Source organism: Equus quagga, chromosome 2, assembly GCF_021613505.1.
Source record: "Equus quagga isolate Etosha38 chromosome 2, UCLA_HA_Equagga_1.0, whole genome shotgun sequence".
NCBI classification, from domain to species: Eukaryota; Metazoa; Chordata; class Mammalia; order Perissodactyla; family Equidae; genus Equus; species Equus quagga.
In genome coordinates, this window is record NC_060268.1 from 22,831,414 (window position 1) to 22,843,772 (window position 12,359).

General features: G+C 49.0%; 1 pseudogene; it reads right to left on the reverse strand.

Annotated features, from left to right (window-relative positions):
• Positions 1 to 5,148: 5,148 nt before the first annotated feature.
• The window catches only part of LOC124234971 (granzyme B-like), a 52,866-nt pseudogene continuing 45,655 nt past the window's right edge, over positions 5,149 to 12,359 (reverse strand).

Below are 12,359 nucleotides of genomic sequence, written 5' to 3' on the forward strand. Positions count from 1 at the left end.
CAGACAGGTACTGACTCATGAACAGACAGAGAGACCAATCAAACAGAATGGAAAATCTAGAAACATTCCCAAGTACGTATGGAAATGTACTTTTTCATAAGGGGGCATTTCTAATCATTGGGGAAATGATGGACTTTTTAATAAATTATTCTGGATCAACTAGGTAGTGATTTGCTAAGAGATTAAGTTGGAATCACATTTCACACAAACCACCAGCATAAACTCCAAACAGATAAGAGATTCAAGTATAAAAAGTAATACCATGCATGCACTAGAAATAAACATGGGTAAATTCCTTTATAAACTTAGAAAGGGGAAAGCCTTCCTAGCAATGACTCTAAATCTAGGAACGTTAAAAGAAAAGATTGATAAACAAACTACAATAGATAAATAAAAAACTTTTTAAATTTGTCTGTCACAAAGCACTGTAAGCAAATTCAAAATACAGACAGCGAACTTGGAAAAAAAGCTATTGCAACATATACCACAATTAAAGAGCTAATCTATCTAATAGATAAAGAACTCTGAAAATTCAGAAGAAAAAGATCCAGAACCTGATAGAAGAATGAGCAAAAGACAAGACAGTTCACAGTAAAATATAATTAAAACATAATGAAGAGTCTCAGCTCACTCAGATTAAGAGAAATGGAAATAAAATATGGAAAAAAATGGAAATAAAAGTTCTCCCAAAACACTCTATTTCATCTCATAAGTGGCCAAAAATTGTAAAATTAGAGAGCACACTCCATGGGCAAGGCCGTTTTCTTTGGATTGGTGTTGCAGGATATGTCTTTATTTATTCTTCCATCATTTTACTCTCATCCTATCCATGTCTTTATATTTGAATATCTCCTGTACACAGCACACAATGGGTCTTGCACTCTTTATCCACACTGACAATCTCTGCCCTTTAGTTGCACTGTTTAATCTGCTTACATTTAATGCAACCACTGATAGGGGTAGGTTGAAGAATATTATATTGCTATTTGATTTCTACTTGTGTAATTGATTTTTTGTGCCTTTCTCCTTCTTTTCTTGCCTTCTTTTGTGGTATCTCATTTTGTGTTCTTTATCAGCTTCTGTTTAGATCTGTATATAATATTTTAGTGGTTACACTAGGATTGCTATATGGCTCCTTCACATACCACAGTCTACTTTGAATTAATGTTATACCACTTCATGTAAGAACACTGGAGTAATTATTTCCATTTATCCTCCCTCCCACCCTTTGAGTTATTTTTGTCATCCATTTGGCTACTATATTCCATAAATCCTAAAGCATTTTTGCCTTAATAGTCATTAATCTTTGAAAGAAATTTAATAAGGTCTTTTATATTTGGTCACACCTTACACGTTTATTTCTCTTTTGTCCTTCGTGCCTACAATGGGGATCATTTCCCTTCAGCCTGAGAAACTGCTTTTAGTCTTTCTTGCCCTGCAGGGCTGATGGCAAGAAATTCTTGTACCTTTGTTTTTCTGAAATGTCTTTACTTTGCCTTCATTTTTAAATAATATATTCACTGAAGATAGAATTCAGATATAGGTTGCCTTTTCCTTTCAACTATTTAGAAATGTCATCACAGTGTCTTCTGACTTCTGTGGTTTCTGATGGGAGCTTGTTGTTACTCTTATTAGTTTTTCTCTTAAAGTAGCGTATATTGCTTTCCTGTCTGTCAACTTTCAGTCTTTGCTCCTTATCTTTGTTTTTTTTTTTTTTTCTGAAGAGGATTAGTCCCGAGCCAACATCTGTGCTTGTCCTCTTGCATTTTTTATATGTGGGACACCTGCCATAGCACAGCTTCATAAGCAGTGTGTCGGTCCATGCAAGGATCCAAATCCGCGAACTCTGGGCCACCAAAACAGAGTGCATGAACTTAACTGCTGCACCAGTGGGCGGGCCCCTATCTTTCATTTTTTGACTATTATATGCTTAGATGTTGTTTTCTTTGCCCTCCCCGGGGTTCATTGAGCTTCCTGAGTCTGTGGATGAGGAATGTAGTCTAGCAATAGGCCTATGATGAAAAAGGAACCAGTGGCTGCACTTCTTTTATGGTGAATGTGTTTGTTGGACAAAAGCAGTGTTGGGTGGGATAGCAAGACAGGAAATCAACCCTGTGAGTTCTGTAAGTCCACAAAGGGGGAACCGGCAGAAGTACGGTGGTGGGCAGGAAGGCAGAGTCATCCCGAGACAAATCCCAAAAGAAATTAGCAAGATTTCACTTTCTTTTGGGCCTCTCTCCCTGAGGAGCTGGCTTGGCGGTTCTCTCCCTGCCATCCTGGGACCCAGCTCTTCTTGTGGGTCTGGAGGGAAGCAGGGGTGATGGGGGTGGGTTTGGGTGAGTAGAGGCATTTCCTTGAGGTCATTCCAGAAATATTTTATTGATTTATATTTAAATTTTCTTTACAGAGGTACTTGAGGAACAGAAGGATTGTTTCCTCAAAGACAGGGCTGGGGCAGGGGACACTTCCAAAGACAAAGGAGATTTGAAGGAATCTGCAGGATTAGGGTCCTTACCCACCCCCATCCAAATGACCCCTGAGCAGACTTCAGCTCACCACGCGAGGTGTTGGAATCCTTGTCACAGAATGACTGCACAGCAGCCCAGAGGTTTCCTCTCCAGGGAGGAGCCTGAGCAGAAGCTCAGCTCTTGTTCAGGGATGCCAGGAAGTCATCACGGGGCGGGGGTTAGACAACATGTCAGGGCTCTTGCTGGCCTGGCTGTCAGGGCTCCTGGGCTCAGTCCAGGCTCTGTTGTAACTCTGTGGTCCCTTCAGTCGGCCACTGCCCCCTCCTGGGACTGTGTCCCTCCCTCATCTCTCACAGGAGGAAGGCCTGCAGCAGGGTCCTCATGTTTTAACCACAGAACCATTTCCTCAAGTACATGTTATATCTAAACAAGATATGCATGTGGCTTGGCTACTTTTTTAAATATTATCTTTGTTTTGCTTTTGGCATTTTCCTTTTTGTATATTTCCATCAAGGAGCCACATTCTAGTATGTGTGCGAAGCAGGGATATTTTTTCAGCTCCAAATCGGAAGCTGTGTGTCCTCACTGCTCTGCCCTTGTGAAAGTGCCCGCAGTCATGAAGACATGGTGTTGGTACCTGCTTTGTGCAGTATAAGGTGGGAAATGCCGTGCCTGTGAGGGTTGCATGATCCCAGATTATGTAACCCTTGTGGTGAGAGGGTAGTGCTGTGTGTGTTTGGAGCAGGAGCTCAGAGCTGGAACGTATGCTCAGCTCCCAGGTCGTGCCCCATATGAGCAGCAAGCCCTGGAGAGATAGCTGCTGGAGGTGTCTCAGAAGGTAACCCCAACACAGGGAAATTCTCATTCAGAAAGGATGGCATACTCTATGTGTGGGCTCCAAGCCAAAAACATAAAGTTGAAAAATCTGGGTGGTCTGGAAACTATGGATGCAGCAGTAACCATGCTGGCCCCAAGAGGAGAAGGCTTTCTCCAGTTTTCCAGACCATGTGAACCGCCCTGATTCTGGTTTGATTCTCCGCAGGCAGGAGGTACAGTAACCACAGGGATCAGCTTTCCGGCCAGTGCAGTTGTTTGTGAGTTTAGAGTCTGACTCTAGTTGCCTGCAAGCAAACACATAATACAGTTTTTGCTACCATCTGAATCTGTGCAATTACGTTCCTACCACCCACTTTTAAGGCAAATGAAGGTAAGTCTGCCCTCACTGCCCTTCTCCCTCCCTACGGGCTGCCCTGTTCTCTAGGTGAAGACAATGTTCTAGTGGCCTGAGTGTGGTGACTTCACTCCTACAAACTAAATGACTAATGTCATTTCCAAATCCCACGCCTACTGTCCTAGAGTCACACATACTCATGCTCTCACGGACTGTGACCAGCAATAGAAACAGAACGCAAGTACTTTATTCCTGTGGATTTCCCATGAGATCTAGGCCATGTGGGCTCACGTGAGGAGGGAGAGAGAGGTACATGATTTGGGTGAAACTCACACTGTCAGTATCCCTCGGGTTCAGATGACAGAGTCTGTATTAGGTCCACTGTGGATCCCCAGTGCCAGGCACTCAGGAGCTCAATCAGTGTGTGTTTGTTTATTGATGGAAAAATTGTGCCTTCCAGTCCTACTGCAGAGAGAGAAAGGCTAACTCAAAAGGCTCAGACAGCCCTAGGGGGCCAGTGAGGGGTCTTAGCCTGGAGGACAGCAGTGAGTAAGTGGGACAGGCTGAAAGGGACTCAGGTTATCAAGTGACCAGGTGACCAATGCACCCTGAGCACTTCGGGGGACACTGGGCTGGATGTGAGGTGTTGAGCTGGCCTTGTCAGGTGAGAGATGGGGCAGGGCTTATGGAGAGACAGCCTGCTGTGTCCTCCATGGACCCTGCCTGTTGCCAGCACAATCCTGGCCCCTTGCAGCCCTCTAGGACAGGGCATGAGCTGGCCTGGCATCTCAGAGGAGAGGCCCTGCTGGAATCACACGGAGCTCTGGGTGTCTTAGGCAGGAGGGCTATAAGGAAGGGGCCAGCTCAGATCAGGGTTTCTGGAGGGGACAGGAGTTGGTGGACTCTGAGAACTCTTGGTGGAAAGCAGGGATGGAGAAGAAGGGGCAGCCAGGAGACTGGAGGGCAAGCTGGGCCCCAAGGTCATAGGAGGACAGGGAGGAAACTCAGGCTGGGTGAGATCCAGCAGCTTCTCCAGAGACCCATCCTTGCTCCGCGCCAGCTCCCTGGCCGTGGGAGAGAAATGTCCTGCTCAGGCAGCCCCTCCACTCCCAAGTGTGGGGGCTATGCCCTTGAGCTGCAGCCCCAGGCTTGCCTGCTTTGTGTCTGTGACCCATGGTGTCATCCCCCTTCCTCTCTGCCATCTAACACAGGGAAGCAGGTAAGAAGTTCACCCTGAGCCCCAGGACCAGAGAGGTTCATGTTTTCTCCTGATGGTGCTCAGCTGCAGCCCTGGCAGAAGGGCCGGCCCAGAGGAAGGTGTGGGTCAGAAGGAGCTGGGGAACAGCTTTGCTTGAGGTTTGTGGGAGGTGGTAGGGGAACCAGAAGAGGAGGAAGCAGAAAATGGCAGATTTGTGTCATTGGCCTTCTAAGCACAAGTTAGTGCCTGTGAATGAGGGTCAGTGAATAAACAAGAAAACAGCCCTTCCTGCTCAGCTAAGAGGCATTTATTTAGTTGCTGGTGACATTATGGATCAGCTCCGGAGAAGGTGGGCTGGTTCCTACAGTTAGAGGCATTTCATAGGATTTCATGGTTCCCTTTAGCCACGGCAGGAAGCTTGAGACTTTGGTGAAGACTCGTGGAGGTTTCCCGTCATTTAGTTCACCACTGGCAATGCCCTGGAGCACCTTCTTACACACAAGAGGATCCCAGGAGTCCCCCTGTGGACAGAGAGCAGGGAGGAGTGAGTCCGTGCCACCCTGGTCCTGCCCTCCGTCATCCCAAACGCCCTCTCAGTGAAAGCTGCGTGGTGTGGCCTCCATGGGGAAGATTAGAGAGCAGGGCAGGCCCCTGTGGGCCCCTCAGCTGCCCAGTCCTGATCCTGGACAACGTCACAGCTTCATTTCACTCAAGGGGTGGCTTCCTCTCCTCCCCCAGGTCACTGATCTTCTATCCATGAGGGTGCTTTGGGACTGTGCTTCGGTCAACCGTTTAAGGACATGGAAGCAGGCAGATGGGGATGACACTCGGCATGGAGGGTGAGCCATTTAACCAAGATGGGAGCCAGCTCTGAGGAGCCACTTGGTTTGACAGCTGCACACCCAGGGATCAGTTTTCTAACACCTGTGCCCGGTGTGGGGCAGAGTGCTGCAACCTCATCTTCTGAATGGAGCACCATGTTTGGATGCATCTCAGGCCCCTGGTAGGCTCCCAGAAGGCCTGTGACTCCCCACTCTGGCTGCTGCCCCCTTCTCTTCCCAGGAGAAAGATCAGAGTCTAGGGAGTGGAGGAGTCCCTACTGTTTGGGTATCCAGGACCCGAAACACCTCTCTCCCCAGAGCAGAGCTAGGCAGATGCCCTGTCTCACCTGAAAGGAAGTCTTCCTTTCCTTCGGGTCCCCCACACACAGCAGAGTGGTACTGTTGTAATGATCATATAAGCGGGCTTCACACACCAGGTCCTGCTGCACAGTCAGCTCCACCTCCCGCAGTGTTTTGGAAACTCTGCCATTTGTGGTGACTCTCCCCCTGCCTGCCACATGGCACACCTCTCTGCGCCTCACCTGGGCTGTGCCCCTGGGCAGGCTGAGGGGCCGCACAGCTGCAGTCAGCTTGGCCTTTCTCTCCAGCTGATGAGAAGAGGCAAGAAAGTCCAGCTCAGCCATGGGCCTCCTCGGGGTGGATGCTGGGATGAGGCTGCACTGACTTCCCTCTCCACTGAGACACTGGGACTAGTCAGGTGGCCAGGATGGGAAGGAGGAAAGGGACAGGCCCCAGTGGGAGGAGAAGCAATCTGGACCCAGGACAGCAAGAGCAGCAGGGCGGTTCCCTTACCTTGAGTATCATGATGTTGTTGAAATAGTCTTTAGAGATACAGTCTGGGTGGCGGATGGCTTCTTTCACAGGGATGACCTGCCAGGTCCTCTCTTGATTCAGGATGTCATGGGCCCCCAGAGTCACCCTGATTGAGCTGCAGAGAAAGGAGAGTGGCGATGTGGGGTCAATCAGTCACAGGAGATGCAGCCCTGGAGCCATGATGGAAGGGTGGCAGGCAGAGTAGGGCAAGGCTACAGCTATGGGAAATCGAGACAACACGAGGGCCCTGTTCTAAGTGACTGTGTGTCCCGTGCTTCTCAAGGACACTGAGAGGAGGGCTTTTCGAAGCTTTCTCTTGCCCTCAGTCAATACTGTGAAAGGATTCTGAGTTTGCCTTTTGACCAGAATGCATGCTTTCATCCTCCACAGCTGCTTTAGTTGGCCAGTGTGGTCTCTCTTCTCAACTGAGCCACTTGCTCTCACCTCTGACCCTCGGACTGCAAAGCTTCCCTGTCCAATTTCTCACTTTCCATGGCCCAGTTATGCTCTCAGATGGCTCCTCTCAAGAGCTTTTCTGGCACTGAGTTACCAGAAGCTGAGGGAGATCCCCTCGGCTGCTGTCCATGGGCAGAGGACAGGGCTCCCTGTTGTGGTCTCAGGAGGTGTCAGCTGTCAGCGGCCCCTCACCTTCCCCAGCAGTGAGCAGCTGTGAGAACAACATCCAATTTCACAAGGACACCGCCACACCTCTTGGCCTTTCCCTTCAGAATAAATACAACATAGGGGCAGGAGTGGGGCCTGAACTCATGTGTTCCGATGATGATTTCTGAAAAGAAAAACTGGAATGTGGGCTTTCTGGAAGCGGCTGTGGTCAGGAGGGAAGGCTCTGGAAGGTGGCAATTGGGGGTGGGGTCTCCCGTGCCCTGCAGAAACCAGGCGAGAGTCATCCCAGGTTCTCCCTGGAGCAGAATAACCTTTTCGCCATGTGGAGCCTCCAAAGCCCCTGTGAGAAAGCAGAGGATGGTGCTTCCTGTCCCTGTCCTGCTTCAGACCACGTATGGGAGGGATGAGAGCTGTCTTCACAATGGTGGAGCCCCAGGGGATTGTGGACAGGGCCCTGCTGACGCCTCTGTCTCAGTGAGTCTCCCAACCCTTCTGAGCCTTTGCTAAGGTCCTGACTGGTGCCCGTATCTAACAAACTGTCCATGAGCTCATGGAGTTGGATTTTCTACAATCCTCATGTCCTGTGGGCTAACATGTCCTGGGATCTCAGTAAACATTTTTTGACTGTGTGAATGAATGGCCTTCACTTAGCTTTCTGCTGAGGTTTGGTGGGGATCGTGCTTGTGGGATTGAAGGCCATCATCATGTAGGGAGGGCGCTGTGTGAGCAACCTATGGCTTGGGAAGGCGGGAGAGGTGGGGTGGAAAATGGGGTCCCTGGGCCTCTGGCAGAGCCAAAGCAACAGGAGAGCCCTGTGTGCAGTCACCCAGCCCCTTCTGAGATCCACAGCACCCTGGGGTCCTCTCCTGGGAGGGGAGAGGGGGTGAGGGCACCAAGAAATGAAAGTGTTTTTTTAGCTGGTTCCAGTGACAGTTCCACTACTGCAGCCAGTTTGTCTGATCTGCCCTTTCCTGGGTTGGACTGAGGGATTTTAATTACTTATCTTTTAGAGCTCAATTTCCTCTGCCAAATGCCTTTCTATGAACATCCCACTTTCCAATAGATAAGAGAAAGGCTCACACGCTAAATCTTTCAGTGAATACCCTTCCTTCCTGAGATCCTTGTTGTGTGTCTATGCAGCATCAGACTTGTTAGTCTGTTTGGGATGGGAGCCGGGTTCTAGAAAATTCTTGGTCTGAAATTGAGGAAAATCAGTGAGTGTGCTGGGTAGAAGGGTCAGGAGTCCAGAGGGTTTTCTGAGATGGGCTGGAGCCTCTAGCATGGGGATGGCCACTCACCTGTTGCAGGCTCAGGGGGCAGAAGAAAGGCCAACAAGAGCAGGAGTGGCTGCATCTTCCTTGAAAGTCTGCCCAGGTGAGAGCTGCTGGTCGTTCTTACTTCTAAATACTTGGTCGGGGAGAGGAAGGCAGGGGTGTGGCCCAGGAACTTACAGACCTCTTCTGCCTGTGCTGCTGGTTTTCCTGCATCATCTGCAATGTGATTTGTCGAAGTGCTCCGGCTTTGGGTAGGTGACAGAAGCAGTGTCACTACACTTGCACTCCCAGTGCTGAGTCACAAAGTGAAAGCAAGAGGAAAGAACAAGAAAGGGGAGCCTTTGCTGCAGCCAGCAGAGGAGCTGGACCCCAGGAGCTCCTCAGAGACCAAATCAAGAATGTCTCTTTTTCTCACCTCTTGGTTCTTTTTCCATCCTGATGAAGTCATGAACAATTATTTAGCAAGCTAACTCCATGGAGATGAGCATGTAGCTACTCCACTTGAGAAGATGATGGTCAGCAGGGGTACACTGAGAATCAGTGGTACCACCTGGTAAAGGCTGTGATGGGGGTCTGCTTGGTGGTGGGAGATAGAGGCTGGACCTGCCTTAATAGCATGTAGAGCTGGACACACCAAAACCCCCAATGGTAACCCCACTTCCTCTCTGGCCACCAGTCTAGGCTTGTATTTTGGAATATTTATAATCCCCTCTTTCATGTAAATATTCTGTGACAAACAGAGCTTCTCTTATCCCATGATTTTGAGCAAAGTTCCTGGACTTGATATGCCTTGGACCAAAGCAAAACATCAGCAAGTCTGTCAGAATTGAGGGGCCTGATTGGTTTATGCTTGGGTCTTGTAGCACGAGGTGGGGACCGTTACCCATATCATAGTGCCTGGTATCTGGGGAGAGGGTTCATCTCAAGAGATGCGAGTCACTTTTGCCAGGTGATGGGGAAGTGGATGCCAATTGTCCTATAATTCCTCTGCACTAAGGAGTCTGTCTGGGGTGCAGTGAACCACGGCTCTGATGTCCCTGTGCCTGACAGTTATAAATATTTTCAAAGAGATTATCCCAACACTCTCACCAGTGTGACGAGAGGTGAAGGAGTCATGGAAAGGGAGGCATTATGAGTGCTAACAGCCTAACCCCAATTCTGATGAAGGAACAGCATCCTATGAAGACATGGAAAACAGAGGAAGGCAACCTGCTTAAGCGTTAAGGACGAAGATGACTGGGTGGTGGAATTCTCAGGAATTTTAATGTTCTTATAGCTGTTTTCTGCTTCTACTGTTTTTCTCTATGAGTGTGTAATACTTTTCCACTCAGCATTCATTTTCCCGTAGCCAAACACACTCATGGCTGGCAGGCATTCAGCAGACTACTTCTTTACGGTCTACCTTCTCTAAGGTGGATGTTTTAAAAATGAGGTTACTTTTCTGAATCCATTCTCATATAAAACAGACATTCTTGATAAATAGAAGAAATATTTACTCAATAAGCTATAGGCTATTGCATATTCTGGTGAGTGAAGGAGGAATCAACGATTTCCACTCTAGCGGTGAGAGTTTATTAATTCCCTGGCAGCCTCCCCTCCCCTCCATTCTGCCCTGGTCAGTTCTGGCCTCTGCTCCTGAAAAAATTGAATGGATCAATCCTGGGGACACCTGAGCCTGGGCATGCCGCCTGAAGTATTGTGCTTTTCTCCAGGTGTAGAAAGCTTGAGATCCTGGTGAAGCTATGTCAAAGCTTTCCATTCTTTCTTGCAAAAAAGTCAATGCTCTGGGCCACATTGTTCCACAAGAGTTTGCCCCCATAGTCCCTCTGTGCACAGAGAAGGGTGAAGTCTCAGTCAGAGGCCTCTGGCTTCACCCTGCTCAGCATCCTTTTCTCGCTGGGGCCTCAACCCCCCTCTCAGGGCCCAGCTGTTCAGAGAGGTAGTGGCTGACTGGTCACCATTCACCTTGGCTCTGAGTTTCAGGGGGATTGGTGGATCCCCTGTGATCTACTTGCAGCATGAAACCGTGTCCTGGCTGTGTCCTCTCTCCAGCTCCACCCAGTCCAAGGCTCTCGTCTTGTTGTCCATGGATAAAGGTCAAGAGATTGGCTGGAGGGAGAAGCCTGGGCTAAACATGCTGGGAACAGCAAGCCTCCACTCATGAGTGGACCCAAGTTAACCATTGGTTGTTTGGTGACAGAAGTCCTGGCAATGTCACCCCAGCATCACTGTGTCCCTGGGGCAAGGATGGGAAGATTCTTTTCTCCTTAGGATTGCATCGGCCTTCTTGTCCTTAGGCTTTCCCCCACAGCTGGGTGGAGTTTTTGAAGAGGTCCTTGCACTTCTGCTCATCCTGCACTTCTAGATCCACCTCCCGCAGTGTATTTGCCTTTTTTTCCCACTTGCCACATGTCCCCAGACTGCAGCACTGCACACCTACCGGGGCTTAACTTATCCTGCCTCTGTGGCAGGACGATGGTCTTCACAGCTGAGTTGAGGTGAGACTTGTTTTGCAGCTGGTCAGAAAGGTGAAAGATGGCAGTTCGGGTCCCACTCTTCAGCTGGTCTCAGATCCAAGGTGAGGTTGCCTCCACTCCCTGCCCGAAGTCTCCCAAGACCCCTCCTATTACATAGGCCCAGGAGAGCAGACAGGTTGGAGGAGAGGAGGGGACTGAGACCCTGAATGAGCTGTCTGCTCCCTTGTGAACTGTGCAATTGCATCTGAAATTCTGCAAGATGGCACCTACTGTAGCATGATGTCATTGACCTTTGAATGATCATTATAATCCTTGTGAGGGAAGGCTTCTAGCACAGGAATGACCTGCTGGCTTGGTTCCATTTTTCTGATATTGTGAGCACCCAGGATCACACTTCTTTTTCTCTAAAGAAAAGGTGGATTGGCTAAATCACAGGAGCTACAACTCAGTTTCTGAAAGGCAGGTTGATGGTCCAGCCTAAGGCACACCCGCAGCTGAGTCAGAGAGGGAGGAAGGGAAAAGTGAAAAGTGGACAGTGTCACCTTTCCTGGCTGGACAGCAGTGACCCAGCCTGGTTCTTCAGCAGCCTGTTTTCCATCCAGATGTCTCTCCATGCAGTCCACCCCTGAATCCCACACTCACTGCGTCCTGGTCTCAGCAGATGAGGTTGCTCCTCTGATTGGTCATTGGCTCTGTGTGCTCAGTGACTCTGATGAGTTCCAGGCCTTGAGATGCTACCATGGAATCCCAGGAAGACAAGGACTCATTTGTGCTCCTCACCTTCCATTGCAGTGGGCTATGTCGCAATGTTGTCTTGTACCAGGTTGCCCCACATCTACTCCTGCCATCTATGATATTGTAGGAAATTACAGACGTCATGTTGGGCAGGGACTGTGTTCTGGCCTCTCTGCCCCATCTGATCTTCCCTGAAAGAGAAAATTGCCATGGATCTCTGTGTTCATGGCAACCATGGTTCGAGCAATCCCTGGGGGCCTAAACCCATGGGATGTTCAGAGGCTGAGGTGTTTGGAGTGCCCTCAGGGACCCAATACAAGGAGAGGGGGCTGCAGGCTTCAGAGGGCTGCTGGAGGACTTGCAACATGACTTGTTGACTGGCTTAGATCTCAGTTTTGTCCTGTAGAGATTAATCGTTCAGCCTTTGTTCTGGGGCAAACACACTTCAAATACATGTTAAGGGTACTCTCCTAGAAGACCTGCAAATTAATATCTCTGACCTAGCCTGGTGAATTGGTCCTCAGTCTGTGCAGACTCCTATGACATACTTACTTCCAGAATGGGTCTAGTCTTAGACTTGACCATTTTATGCTCATGGAGCCGAATACTCTGGTTTCTTTCTTCCCTGTCTGGGCCAGGCACATAGTACACATCCCATAGATGCTGGCTGGGCACATGAATGAACAATCCTCAAATCTGCTTTGGTCAACAGCAGAGGAGGAGCGGTTTGAATGCAATCTGAACTTCATCACAGCTT